The 15,487-nt window shown below is 36.8% G+C and overlaps 1 protein-coding gene across 1 annotated transcript in view; it reads right to left on the bottom strand.

Moving 5' to 3' along the window:
- LOC105481766 (dachshund family transcription factor 1) overlaps positions 1-15,039 on the bottom strand; it is a 510,299-nt gene extending 495,260 nt beyond the window's left edge. The window contains exon 1 of the mRNA XM_071081253.1: positions 14,988-15,039. The gene's annotated coding sequence lies outside the window, so the exon portion shown is untranslated. The remainder of the gene's footprint in view (positions 1-14,987) is intronic.
- Positions 15,040-15,487: the final 448 nt, after the last annotated feature.

Genomic DNA, 15,487 nt, shown 5'->3' with positions numbered 1-15,487 from the left:
AATCTCCCCTGTGTTGAGGACCACTAAGTTAGACATCAGACTAAAAGAGTGCAGATAGATAAACTCAAAAGTGGCGCTGCTTTATGTTAGACTAACTTGCAGTCTGGGAATTGGCTACAACTTTGGCACTGTGCCCAGGTTCTAGATTTAGTTGCTAGAGATTGACCACTGACTTAATTACATGTATTCAAATGTAAGCTATTTAAACTTGAGTGTGATGATAATACTAAGATTTCCTTCAATCATTGGTTTTGGATGGAGCCTAGAAGAGCAAGGAGGTGTAGTTAACAAAGTGATGTAATAAAATGAAACAATCTGCACATGGTAACATCTGGATAGCATTCATAGGCTAGCAGTTCATTGTGTTTCCCACTCATATGTTGTTCCTGATGAATTATTTTTAAAGTACGACTAAATTATTCATTATACAAGATCACCATTATTTATGCAACTGAGGTTTACCACTAACATTCCAATATGGATTTTTTTTTTAACTATGGGACTTCTATAAAGCTTCTAAGAAATAGAAATATATGCCTAGAATTAAGTAATTCATATGGGACACACCATAATGGTGGAGGAATAATACAGTGGTTGAACATTTAAATCTTAAGGGAATCATTAATAACAACAAATCTGATAAAACATTATTTACAATAATTACATATGCAGTCAAATTTTATGTACACATCTCATTTTTAATATCTCAAAACTATCAAACCGATTAAGCTGCCAGACCTAAACAAATTTCTCCCATAGGTTATCTGCCTCATATAGTTCATTTAAATAAAAATTAGGTAATACTATATAACAATAATAGTATAAAAGCATAAAATTTTGTATGAATTAAATTTTATTTTCACAGCATCTGAAAAATAAAAACAATAACGAAAACCTTGAGGTAGTTAATCTGTCTTTATTTTTCTTAGGTGTCTCTGCCTCTTCACTCTGTTGATGAAAGTATATTCCCTGTAGCCTGTACTCTGATGCCTTGCCCAATGTCAGTTTAAATGACTCAAGTAATAACTTCAAGTACAGTACAATTCTTCCTTTGGGAAGCTATTCCATTGACTAATATTAAGTGGGATACTATTGGTATGTTAATTAGCTGCTTCACTCAGCACAGACTATTTATGTACAATGTACCCTTCACCCATCAATTGACACATAAGAAAAAGCCAAATATGAAATTTAGGGATTTTTCACATTCCACATCCTGGGTTTTGGTGACTACTTTAAAATCTATGCTTTCCCCTCCCGAACTACATTTGTTTTAGCACTAAAAGCTAAGTGTAACTTTCACCATTTTGATGTAGAGTTTGTCAAGTAAAAACAACCAAAAAAACAAAAAAACAAAAACAAACAAACTTCCCTCTAAATACACGCATTAATAATGGCACCAGTGTTCTCTTTGATAGGCTGATGGTACACTAATAAAGATAAATTCATTTATTCGTGTTAATCTATTTTTTCCCTTAGATTTGGAAGACAAAGTAATCAACATAGAAGCTATAGAAGGGATAAGACATTTGGTCAGAAATTGTTAAGAAGGTCATTTTTGAAAGTAATTGTTTCTTCTTCTCAAGCATATTAACATCCAAATCTCAAGATGCAGGAAGTTCTTCACTTTGAGGGTAAGCAGAAAATGTGTTTAATATTTAAAGCTAAACTCAATTCTAATCAACAACCTCAACACATCCTTAGGTCTTCACATAATTCAACTTTTGCGTAGTTTCTACAAAAACCAGAGTAGAAAACCCAGAGTATTAAGGACATAGGTCTTTCTTACACCACTGTAGGAACAAACATTCTTTCATGTTTCTTTGATCAAGTTTTCTCTTAGCTGGAAAGCAATTCCAAATTATGGTGAGCACTGCTATGAAAATGAATTATGGAACCACTCACACAATCTCAAATTTTTTTGCCTACAAATATGAAATAACTCAGCATATAAAATGCATGTTCAAAAGTATTTTTCTATTAAATTGAAAGCATTATGTTTATTGATATGAAGTCATTCTGCTGTGTTGTAATATAGTTTTTGGGTTTTGTTTTAAAGCACTGAAGAAGGAGTTCACTTTCTCTGGCCCGTGAAAATTACTGTAGAAAAACTAACTAAAGTATATGGCTAAAGGACCTGCTTATCAAATCTCCCTTTTCAATGCCATGCACACGCTCTCAGATGCCTAAAATTGTTCAGCCAACCACTGCACTAGACTAAAGAAGGCTAAGCTATGTGATACCAATAGCGTCTGCTTAATCCAGCCTTGAATTAAGACAGAAGATATAGAGGATGCTAGACCCACCAGTAATCAGGTTTCTGAAGATGCAAAGAGATGACCCAGCAAATGGACTACCCATTGAGCAGCAGGGGTCTAAATCTGGAATGTGGAGAGAAGATTACAAAAGAGAGAAAGTCACCGGGGGATCTCATGCCCAGTGGGTTTTCGCACATGATGGCTCTTTTAAAATTTACCTCTGTGGCTTTCTGCCATGGCTGGTACCTGTAATCTCAGCACTTTGGGAGGCTGAGGTGGGTGGATCACTTTAGTCCAGGAGTTTGAGACTAGTCTGGGCAACATGGTGAAACCCCATCTCTACAAAAAATAAAAAATAAAAAAATTAGCCAGGCATGGTGGTGTGGCACATGTCTATAGTCCCAGCTATTTGGGAGGCTGAGGTTGAGGGATCGTTTGAGCCCAGGAGGTCAAGGCTGCAGTGAGCCATGATCCTCCTACTACATTCAAGCCTGGACAACAGAGTGAGACCATCTAAGAAAAAAAAAAAAAAAGTTACCTCCATAGCTCGTTTCAGATTAAACACCTGAAGACAATTGACCAATCAATCTCACATCTCAGTTCCAACAACTTTAAGTTTGACTTTGACTAAGATAAATTTAAGTAGCCTTTTCTATTAGAGAAACAGCACAACACAAATGCAGTTTCTGAAAGAAAGGCCAGAGATATGTCAGTCCACTTCATTATGAACCAAGCCTGGGAAGGAAAATGATGTGTGAGCTAACGAACTCACAAATAATTACACTAGACATTTTTATGCTGCCACCAGACCTTTTGTAAGGCTATACAAACTGATCTTAATTTTGTTATACTGACCCCTAAAGGCACTTCCCATTGTAAAATAGTCTATTAAGAATTGGTCTATATTTGGGAAAGCAATAATATTAAGTTCATTATGGCTTTTTGCAGTCCAGGCACTAATTTAGCTTGTGTAATCCTCTTAAGATTTTAATGGGTAAAAGCTATTTTAAGAATTTTTGCAAGCAAACTATATAGGTATGCTTAGAAAGGTACTTGTCTTCCAGGCCCTTTAAAATATATATAAGATAATTATGTTAAATTGATTCATGTTAAAAATGTAACACACCCAGTCAAAAAGCCATAATAAGACAGACTTCTGAATAAGGTAGTATTATTACCCAATCTCAGCTAAAGAAACTCCATTTTAAGAGCCACACATGGCCTATCTGTTGCAAGTATGTAACAATATATTATTATTATTAAACCAAGTTACTTTCATTGTGGAAAATATAAGTAAAAACAGATAAACCAAACAAAATGAACAATTAAAATCTTATTCTCCTCATAATGGAATCCTGCTGAATGAGTATTTTTGAGCACACTTTTAAAAAATAACAATAGATCCTGTCAATAAGTACAATAAATAATAATTTAAAAGCAGCATAGTGTTCTGCTGCATTGTCATAGTTTGCTTAACCCATCTGCTGTTTTTGAACATTTCTATAATTTCTCTCCTGCCTTTTTTTTTTTTTTTTTTTTTGCTATTATGATGTTTCAATGAACATTCTTGCTTCTTTTCACAGAAACCCATTTTAGTGTGGTGGCATATTAAGAGTATAGGCTCTAGTAACAAACTGCTTGCAAGTCACAAGCTTCAGGAGCCCCTTAAATTATACATATAATTAAATTTTTCTGATTTAAAAGTGGAAACATAACTTATTTTTAAAAAATTTGCATTCACTACTAAAAGATGATTTTTCCCCACGTGGTTATTGTTAACGTTCTTAAGCAAATTGCCAAGCTTAAATCCTAGGCTTATGTCTTATTGAACTCACCTTGTTTCTTACTGATTTATTTTACCTCTTAATAGATCAAGGAATATATAAAGAACACATTGAAGGGCAAAGATTTTTTTTCCTTCTTTGTACTTTGCTATATATCCCTAGTACCAACAGAAACAGTGCTTGGCATTTATCCAGTGTTCACTGAAAACCCTAAAACCTTTATTAAATGAATTAATACATCTGAAAACAAAATTCTATAAACTGAATAACAACAAAAATATCTTCTGGATGGTTCTGATACATGAATATTCATGTACTTTATGATATTATCAATTGCATTTCCTGCCCCATTTCTATTCCAGTTGTACTCATTATCAGTCAATAGGCTACAAGTTTTAGGTTTCCTGGGTACAATTGAGGTGGTTTATTGTTGCTGGTGTTATGTTCACCGAGGTTGACTAATGTGGTAAAGGAAAGTAAATCTTAGAAAGTAACTACATCTTAACTAAATCACAGATAAAGGGGACACAAACATCTGTCATTTTTAAATTTAGAACCAACTAAATGCAGAAAGCACACTAGGCTAGGTTTTGTTTAGGAAAGGGCCTAAGTAATGAATTTATAAATCAGCATTTCCTTCTTTAAGTGACTAAAAACCTGAGTAGGGATAATAAAATGTGTCCACTTATTCAAAGGAAAGATTTATAAAGAAACTTGCAGTCTATATAGAATATACATACTACAAATATTTTAGCATATATTGAGGCCAGGTATGGTGGCTCACGCCTATAATGCCAGCACTTTGGGAGGCCGAGACAGGTGCATCATCTGAGGCCAGGAGTTCGAGACTAGCCTGCCTGGCCAACATGGTGAAACCCTGTCTCTACTAAAAATACAAAAAATTAGTGGGGTGTGGTGATGTGTGCCTATAATCCCAGCTACTTGGGAGGCTGAGGCAGGAGAATCGCTTGAACCTGGGAGGCGGAGGTTGCAGTGAGCCAAGGTCATGCCATTGCACTCCAGCCTGGGCAACAAAAGTGAAACTCCATTTCAAAAAAAGAAAGAAAGAACAGAAAGGAAGAAAGCAAGAAAGGAAGGAAGGAAGGAAGGAAGGAAGGAAGGAAGGAAGGAAGGAAGGAAGGAAGGAAGGAAGGAAGGAAGGAAGGAAGGAAGGAAGGAAAAGAAAGAAAGAAGAATAATAATAAAAACATATTATATTATTCAGAGTTTTGGTAACCCAGGCAAAGGGAAAGCCTCGAAGACAAACAGTGAGTCAATTCAGAGAACATCAGCCATAGAAAGCTGGGAGACCAGAAGCCAGGACTCTCCAGTGAGAACTGAAAGCACAGAGGTCAGGTTCATGAAGCTGAGTCCACAGTAGAGATACGACTCCCTGCTGCTGCCAGAGATGCCACAGGAAAGAGAAAGATGGGGAGAGACACCCTACATTCTCCCCTCAGCTCACCTTCCAATCTTCCACTAAAGTCTCCCATTGGCTTGACTTCGAAATCAGAGGTCAAGGGAATCTGACAAATATTTCCTGAAATACAGAGAAAAGCAGAAAGCAGGTAGGAAAGAATCTGAGAGTAAACTCACGGTTGATGGATGCAGACCCTTAATCGTTAGTAAGCAGAGCCCACAGGCGATCTGGAAAAGAGACTTTTTGGAGCATTAGCAGATAAGAGATTCCCATCCAGTATAAAGGTGGGAGAAAAGCTATCCAGAAGGGGTAAGGAGGTACAAAGGTGGAAACAAGCAAGTCAAAGGTAGGGACTGACAAGTAGGTTAGCTTCCTATGAGTAGAAATACTATGAAACAGAGAATGGAAGAGAAGTTTAATGAGAACCAGTGGCAAAGTGACGATGAAGATGACTCAGTTACCAAGTCTTTTAGCCAATTTGTTCTCATATGTACTTACTGCCTACTAGCAGATAACTATTAGTTCAGAAGACAGAGGAAAAAATTGTTTCGATGTTTATTTCTTTAACCATAAGTAACCTGAAAATTGATATCCTTTAGATTTATCAGTTCCTCAGCACATATCATAGACTACATCATACTAATATAATAAACATGAGTCTCCAAATGTAGAATATTTAAACCTTCAAAATAGAAGTCAGAAATCTTTATTATAAAAAACTTTCATGTTAAGTGAGGCAACTGGGGGGCCATGTAAATAACGTTGGTGAGTTTGATTCACTTGGAGATGTTTTAGCAAAGCAAGACTTTGGTAGCACCATGTAGGACTGCTCTGTCCAGAGTCATTAGCTAAACACTAGTCACCTGCAGCCTCATCTTTGCTGGGTCTCAAAACCAGTGAGAACATAGTCTGACTATTAAGAATTTATCTCTACCAGTTGAAGGACTGGAAATAATAGTTTACTGTCCTGAGTCTGGTGAACCTGAGCTTGAAGCTGGATTCTGTGATCTGTGAATGGTGGTCAAATCTTTCTGACCATGATCAAGAGCATCTAATATGATAGGCTTGCCCTGATTCCTGGTTATCATTCCAATTTTTCACTTGTGTGCTGACAAGAATACATTAATATAAAATGTAAGACTCTCTTCTTCTGGCCTTATGTCCTATTTCTTTGCCATTCAAAATTTATTCTTGAATACCGCCATACTCATTGAACTGCATATAGTCTGCCTCTGTGCTTTTATCTCATTGTTCCACTTGCTCCAATTCTTTCGTGCCTCACAAGCATCTACGAATCATTCTTTGTTCCAATTATATACTATTTTGTTTCCCTGAATGCATGATTTAAATTCACTCATCTGTCCCACAATAGTAAATTCTGTTAGTCTTTGTCATCTATGTTAGAACTCACCTCCTATAGTATCATAATGGTTTCATTGTCTATCCTTTTCCGTCTTTAGAGTCCCCCAGGGGCTTGGACTATACCACATTGCCTTTACATCTTACAGTCGAGAGCTACGTGTTAAAATCTCAATAAATGTTTGTTGGATTGGACTGAGTCTGGTCTTGGTTTCTAGCTCTACCAGTAAAAATGTAGGAATGCTTATTTGACTGCACGTCAGGCATCAAATTATAACACTGTCTCAAGACTCTTCCTGCTCTTAAGGTCAGACCCAGGTTATGGAGACCTACCTAAATCATACGTGAGTTCTCCCCATGCCTTTGGGTTGGTGCCAGAACAATTGTAGATTTTGCTATTTAAAAAAATTGACAAAAACCGCAATAACTTTTGCACCAACCTGTCAATTGAGAAAATTGATGAGAAAAGTCTCAATCATTTTGGGAAGTTTATTTGCCAAGTTAAGGATGCTTGCCCATGACACAGCCTCAGGAAGTCCTGATGACATGTGCCCAAGGTGGTTCGGTCACAGTTTGGTTTTATACATTTTAGGGAGATATGAGATGTCAATCAAGTAAGAGGTATGTTGTTTCCTTCCAAAAAGGCAGGGACAACTCAAAGCAGGAAGGGGGTTTCCAGGTCACAGGTAGGTGAAAGAAAAATGGTTGCCTGCTTTTGAGTTTCCGGTAAGCCTTTCCAAAGGAGGCAATCAGAATATGCATCTATCTCAGTGAGCAGAGGGATGACTTTGAACAGAATGGGAGGCAGATTTGCCCTGAGCAGTTCCCAGCTAGAATTTTCCCTCTCATTTAGTGATTTTGGGTTTCAAGATATTTTCCTTTCATAAACCTAATAGAATAATTAAATCAAATCAATTGACATATTTATTACCTCAAAAACATATTCTGTGGTATTTGAAATTTACTCTCTTATTTTGAAATATACAATATACGATTATTAACTATAGTCACCATACTGTGTGATAGATCCAAAAAAAAAAAACCCTCATTCTCCTAACTAAGGTGTTGTTCCCTTTGCCAATCATGTCCCCATACCCTCTATCCCCCAACCTCTGTAACCACCATTCTACTCTCTGCTTTTATAATTTCAATTGTTTCAGATTCAATTCATGAATGAGAACATGTAGTATTTGTCTTTCCATGCCTTGCTATTTCATTCAGAGTAATGCCCTCCAGGTTCATCCAAATTTTACAAATGACAGGAGTTCCTCCTTTTTATGGCTGAATAGTACTCTACTGTGTATATGTGCCACATTTCCTTTATCCATTCATCTGTTGATGGACACTTTTGTGGATTTTATAAGTTGGCTATTTTGAATAGTGCTGCAATGAACCTGGGAGTGCTTATAATAACCCAAATTACTGAAATACAAATGAAATGCATGACTTGATTATCATAAATACATACAGCCTCAGAGTTTGCAGGAATATTGAAGATGAACTAGATCAACAAGATGTCTGCCTCAAAACTGAATGTGCAAAAATGAAGCAGTAATTCTGTGGATGTTGGGTCTCTGGTTATGATGATAGATGATCTTTATTAAATTATTACTATGAGAAGTTCCTGTTCAAAGTGATTACATGTATCAATTCATGTAATCTTCTAACAATTCTATAAGATAGAGATTAGTATTATCTCCATTTTACAGAAATGGAGCTCTAAAGAGGTTAGGTAAACACACAAGGATACAGAGCTAGTAAATGCTTACCTATCATTCATGTAAATAGCCTGGTTCTAGAACCAGAGGTCCTAGTGACTAGGCTATGAGGCATTCCACTAAGTTCCAGTATATGGCATACTTCTTTCAATAACTCTTTGATAGGAGCTTACCCACTCAACACATATTTGCTGTATGTTATCTGTATATCAGGCCGTATATAGGTTCTGGGACTTTAACCTAAAATGGAATATACTCTGTCCTCTCAAAGAGCCCATAGTGTGGTAGGAAAAAGTTCAGGTAAATTAAAGCATACTAAATGGTGCTCAATAAATGCTTGATGAATAATAACTGCCATGATAGTGGTAATATGGAAAGATATATGGGAGTAAAGAAAGGATGTCTCAGTAAGACTTGAGGCAGTTGGTTATCAGGAAAGACTTCCTGGAAATTAGCTAGATGAACATAATAACTGAAGGTGTATTCTATGAGAAGGTAATAATAAGAAAGATAGTCTAGAAGTATGAGACAACCTCAAACATTGCAGGATAAAGGCAGTGATATGGTTTGCCCTCACCCAAAATCTCATCTTGAATTGCAATCCTCATAATCCCCACGTGTCAAGTGCCAGACCAAGGGTGGAGGTAATTGGATCAGGGGGACAGTTTCCCCTATGCTGTTCTCCCGATAGTCAGTGAGTCTCACCAGATCTGATGGTCTTACAAGCATCTGGCATTTCCCCTGCTTGTACTCACTCTGTTCTGCTGCCCTATGAAGAAGGTACAGGCTTCTCCTTTGCCTTCTGCCATGATTGTAAGTTTCCTGAGGCCTCCCCAGCCCTGGGGAACTGTGAGTCAACTAAACCTCTTTCCTTTATAAATTACCCAGTCTCAGGTATCTCTTCATAGCAGTGTAAGAACTCACTAAAACAGGTATCCTATAAGGAAGTAATAAAAACAAGTGAAATGGGGTCTGAGATAAGCTTGAAAAAAGCCTGGAGTCTCAGTGTGAAGGGCTGTGGATGTTAAGCTATGAACTGTGAACTATAGCATGACAGCCTTGAGACCCATTTAAGGTTTGAAAGTCAGCTAGTGACATGATCAAAATGGCATTTTAGAAAGGTCACTCTGACAACTCTGAGGAGGGTAGATTAAAGGGTCCAGATTGTATAGAACAAGAGGCTACTGCAACAAAGTAGAAGAAAAACAGACAGGACTGTGAAAAAGGAAAGAAGAGAAGATGTGCTTGGAGGCATTAGGCAGGTTTACTCAGTCAGACTGTGCTAAGATAATACATTACGCATTTTCATAATATTGCATCTACATTCTTGTATAATTTCCTCCCTATGAATCTTTCCTCTTTAGTAGTACATAACATGTTTTTAAATGTTTTGAAAGAACACTTTGGTGACTGAGTAGATGTTGGGGGGAGGGAAAAAGAAGGAAATACAAAATGGCTCTCAACATTTCTGGCAAGGACAACATGGTGCCATACCCTGAGATGGGCAGTAAAGGAAGAGAAGAAGGTTTCACTGGAAGGAAGATGGATGAATGATGATGGCTAAAGGATAGTTCGAATATTGTTTGTTTGTCCACACCAAGGCTCGTGTTTAAATTTGACCCCCAGTGTGGTGGTGTTGGGAGGTGGGGACTGTGGGAAGTGTTTGGGCTATGGGGGTGAATTCGTCATGTAAGGCTTGGAGCTCTTCTTGCTTGCTTGAGACTAGATTAGTTGTTGTAGGAATGGATTTTATGTCATTAAAAAAGCCAGGATATCCCTCAAGTTTCCCTTCCTTCACATTTGCTTATTTCCCCTTTGCCCTTCTTTGGCATGTTTTGACACTGCATGAAAGCCCTCACCAAAAGCCTAGCAGATGCCACTGCCATGCTTCTTGTACAGCCTGCAGAACCATCAGCTAAATAAACCTATTTTCTTTATAAATTACCCAACCTCAGATATTCCTTCATTGCAACACATAATGGACTATGAGAGATGAAGTTTAGATAGTTGCATGAGATTTTGATGTGTAGAGTTATCTACAAGTCAGTTTGATATAAAACAAAAGTGTTCAGAATATTTCTGACCTAAAAATCGAGAGTCATCAGTGTATGTGTGATAGTTGAAGCTTTGAGTTTAGAAAATATCCTTTAGGGAGTGTGTATGTGTGTGTGTGTGTGTGTAAAAAGAGGGCATATATAGGAAGATAATTTAATTGATAATGTAAAGTACAATATTGTGGAGAAACAAGCACACAGGAAGAAGATACTACAGAAAAATCAGAGAGAAAGGAGGAATTCTAGGAGAGAAGGGTCAGGAGAGAGGGTTCACAGAAACCAGGAAAAACTAGGGTTTCAGGAGAGGATGAATATTCAACAGTTACAACTGCCTTAGAGATGAAGCAAGATAAGAATAACGAAAGTGTCATTGGGTCTGGTAATATTGAGGGCAATGAAGTTATTAGTGAAGGTAGATTCAGTGAAGTGTTGGAATCAGAAGTCAGAATGGAGTTGGGGGAAGAATAAATAGGATGTAAGGAAATAGAAACAATAACTGTGAAGTCTTCTTTCAAGAAGTTTTAAGACTTTTACCTAAAAAGGAAGCAATAAATGGTAGCTAGAGGAGGGTGTGTATTCAAGAATGACACTGTTTTAAGATGAGAAACGTTTGAGCTCTAAAGCCTGAATTGTTCCAGGATAAGGTAAAATAAACAAGATAATAGTTTTAAAAATCAAATAGAGTAATAGCAACTAAGTCACTGAAAAGATGGGCCATGGAGTCTAACTACATAGAGAAGAAGGTAAAGGCCAGATTGGAGATAGAAATTGTTCAGAAGGAGCATAAAGGGAAGAGGGTATAAGGAATAAGAGAAAAGCATAGCAGATTTGAATCAGACACTGAGATGTTTATGTTTAAATTTCTATAGTGAATCTGAGTAAGGAACTAAAGAAGAGTGGTGTATTAACCAAACATATTTTTGGTACATGTCAGCTCAATGATAGGTGTGAGAAATACCTAGAGTGTAATCTTGGAAATACGCTTCTGAAATGCAGCAGAGGTGAAAGAAGCTGAGACTAAGAAGAACAAGGAACTGAAGGGCTACCAGTTGGACTACTCTCCAAAGTATTTATTGAAATCACTCTGGCAAACTGTGAAATAGTTTTTATAGCTGAATAGTGTATGAAAATGTGGAGGAGATTCCCAAAAGGCAGCGACAAGGATGGATAGACAGCTGTATAGCTGGATGACAGCACTCTCAAAGAAGTGCTTTCTGGAAAGGTAAAGAGTATGTGTTTGGAAATGGCCCTGGAGATTAAGAAGGTGAACCTGAGTCTTGGCCCTGTGGTACAAGGGTTTGGGAGAATGGGCCACTGACATCGGTGAGTGAAACAGGTGACAAACTTGCTTCAAGATAATATCAGATTTTTAAAAAGATCAGAAGGCAAATAGGACACTAAGTGAAGAGGAGGATGCTATAGGGTAATTTGTTAATATGGGTCATGATTCCTGGAGAACACAGGGGAAAGTGTTGGCCAAAGAGTAGTAGTGGGAGGACAATTAGGAGAGTGATAGAAACACCAAAATTGTGGAGATGAGAGGATAATAGAGCATACTTAAAACAAGTGACTAAAGGGCCTCCCATTTGGGGCTGTGGTGCAACTTGACAAAGGGTGTGAAGAATGGTGATATTATTGACCTCATGTGGTGCTTAGCCACAAGTCTCCTAACAAGATGTTTCTAGTTAAAGACTCAAAATGTAACCAAGGCCAAGTATAGTATGCTTTTTGTGTTCTAGCCAAAAATCTGATATTTTTTTCCTAAGGCAATCAATCCATTTACCCTTAGGCAATTCTGATTGCTAGAAAGAAGTTTCCATTGATTTAAGACGCCTCTCTTTATGCATTTCATTCACCCATCAAGTGTCATCTGTTGGGGTAACATAAAACACAGACTTTGAAGATGGGTATCATGTGCATTCAGAGTTCTTTTTTCTTCAGACTGAATGTGCCCAACACTTTTTTGTTGCTACTTGTCATGCATTTCATCATCCTACTCATTTTTCAAATGTTTCAATTCACTTTAGTTTATAGTACATTCTTAATATAGTGGCTAGAAATGAATCAGAAGCCAGAACGGAGTTGGGGGAAGAATAAATAGGATGTAAGGAAGTAGCAACAGTAACTGTTGAAGTCTTCTTTCGAGAAGTTTTAAGACTTTTACCTAAAAAGAAAGCAATAAGTGGTTGCTAGAGGAGGGTGTGTATTCAAGAATGACATTGTTTTAAGATGAGAAGGGTTTGAGCTCTAATATCTGAATTGTTCCAGGATAAGGTAAAATAAACAAGAGAATAATTTTAAAAATCAAATAGAATAATAGCAACTAAGTCACCAAAACAATGGGCCATGGAATCTAAACTACATAGAGAAGAAGGTAAAGGTCAGATTGGAGATAGAAATTGTTCAGAAGGAGCATAAAGGGAAGAGGGTATAAGGAATAAGAGAAAAGCATAGCAGATTTGAATCAGACACTGAGATGTTAGACACTAAAGCATGTTCTAACAAGCACACTCTAGAATGAAATTATAAGGGAATGAAACCAACAGTTACTGAACACCCACTATGTTCCTGGCCCAACGTGAGTCATGTACGTGCATCACCTCACTCAAGGCTCAGTGTTGAAAGCACAAGTTCTTATGTCTGAGATCATGGGTTGGAGCCCATGTTCTGTCACACAGCTAATATAAAAAGTTAATGTACCTTCCTGAGACTCATTGCTTTCCTCTGCAAAATGGGAATAATAACGTTATTTATTTAGCAGGATTACTATGAAAGTTAAATGAAATAAGGCATACTTCCTGCCATGTATTGCCTGGCACATGGTAAACACACAATAAGTGAGAGTTATCATTATCTACAATTTTCTAGATTAGAAACCTGGCAGTGAGTTAAGGTCAGACAATCAAGTTTGAAATCCAGATGATTAAATTCCAAAGCCCATTACATCATCTTGTCCCACATTTTAAGTTTCAACACATGTCTTTCTGATACTGCAACCCAAGATGATTGTTTGTAGGTTAGTGCTGAGTGAATTGTCCACCACGATTCCTATGATTTTCACATATGCTACTACTGTTAAGCATGGTTTCCTCAGCCTAAACTTATGAAAATTTGTTTTTGAATCTCATTGAAGCCATTGTATTATCTAGGCTTAATGTTATGAACAACAGTGATAAAAATTTAAAAAGTGAAGAATGCAAAACATATTATAAAAATAATTAGCAACATATAGAAATAAAATGGAGTTGTTTAGAAAAAGTAAGAAAAGATGAGTATAGGTCAATACTTATTTATTTTAAAGATATTAATACCATTAAGAGAAATGAAGAAATTTGGAAAAAAATGTTGGCTTGGGAAGCAAAATTGTATTTTACTGGGAGATTTATTGACAAAATAGTTGGACTGACTCTTCACAAATTATCATTTTTTTTTTCCCCTGGATAAGATCCCAGATGAAGGAAGCACATAATTTAAGCCTCAATTTTTTTAAGAAGTAACAATGGTTACGACTAACTTGATATAAAAAGACCAAAGAATTTTATAATTCATCAGAAAACTAGTCAGAATTACAATAATAACATGGATCTGAGGCCAAAGTGAAAATGATACTTTGGTCTAACTGTCCTGTCATTTTGTGTGAGTTTGAGAAAATGTGCTCTGTGTCTATCAAAAGAGCTGATGCTAATGAAGGAAGTGCCCTAGTGAACTAGTGCTCTCTGCAGCGAACTATCAACATCCTAGGGCATAGTGGCTGACTTAGTGGGTTCACTTAGGATTCATAATAAAATAAAATCTTGCCTGAAAGAGAATTCTGTTTCACTGAAATCTTGGAAAGAAGTTGTGAGAATGAGCAGTATTCTATGACGAACGATAGTCCAGTAATGTAGAAAGTAGTGGTGGACTTTTTCTTCATTGGCCACTGTTAGTCCATTAGCAACTTAATTCCTTTGAAATGTAACTTCTTCAAAACACTTAAGGCTGTCATTTTTTATCACTGCTTATTAGAGTCCATCAATCATTGTCAAAAAGTGTCAATCATCGTCAAATGAGGGCATTTTCAGAACTAATGGATAGGAACTTTTTGACCTCATGTTTTTCAAAACCTTAAAATCACATGCAAAAGAATATAACTTAGACTCCATCTTCTGTTACTGGTAACTTTAGATAACCTTAGAGATTTTCAAAGTGTATTTTAAATACATAGTGCTAGATTTGTTTAATGGCTCACACTTTAAGAAATCAGAAACATACATAGCGGAAAATTCTAAAAATGAGAAACATGAGATCTGGGTTCTAGTCTCTGACTTAACTATCATATGTGACCAAGGGCAATTTCTTCACCCACTCTTAGAGCTCTGTTGTCTATTTTCTATAACAGATAAGTAATATCTTACCTTCCTCGTGAGAGAACTGGGAAAATGATCTCTCGCAGGGTCCTCCCACTTGGGGATTTATTACCATACATCTTTTACCTGTAGTTGAAATGCACAAAAACAAAATATAACCAAAACAAAATAAAGCAAAAGAGACTCAAATTGTATCTTTAGACATATTTTCTCTAAGACATAAACATCTACCTTGTATATTTTGTCTTAGGATTTAATTTTCTACCAAAGTCCTTTTAGTTTTTAGGCAAGCTAAATGATTAGCTTCAGAAACGGTCCCTAGAATTTCTGGCTGAGGTTAACTGTGACAGTTGTGATTCTGACAACTGCATCTTCATTTGCTGATTTTCCAAAGTCTAGCTGCAAAAAGACCCAGGATTGCCAAATTCTGGGGAAAATACCAGTAAATCTGCTTCTACTTCTTTCCTGTCTACTACCACACAGTCCTGGGTTGTAGCTCATTGCCATGTTTCACGAATACTGTGTATATTTTCCTGCAATGTGTACCC

This window comes from Macaca nemestrina, chromosome 16 (genome assembly GCF_043159975.1).
Source record: "Macaca nemestrina isolate mMacNem1 chromosome 16, mMacNem.hap1, whole genome shotgun sequence".
In the NCBI taxonomy this organism is placed as follows: Eukaryota; Metazoa; Chordata; class Mammalia; order Primates; family Cercopithecidae; genus Macaca; species Macaca nemestrina.
This window is presented reverse-complemented; position numbering and strand designations above follow the sequence as displayed.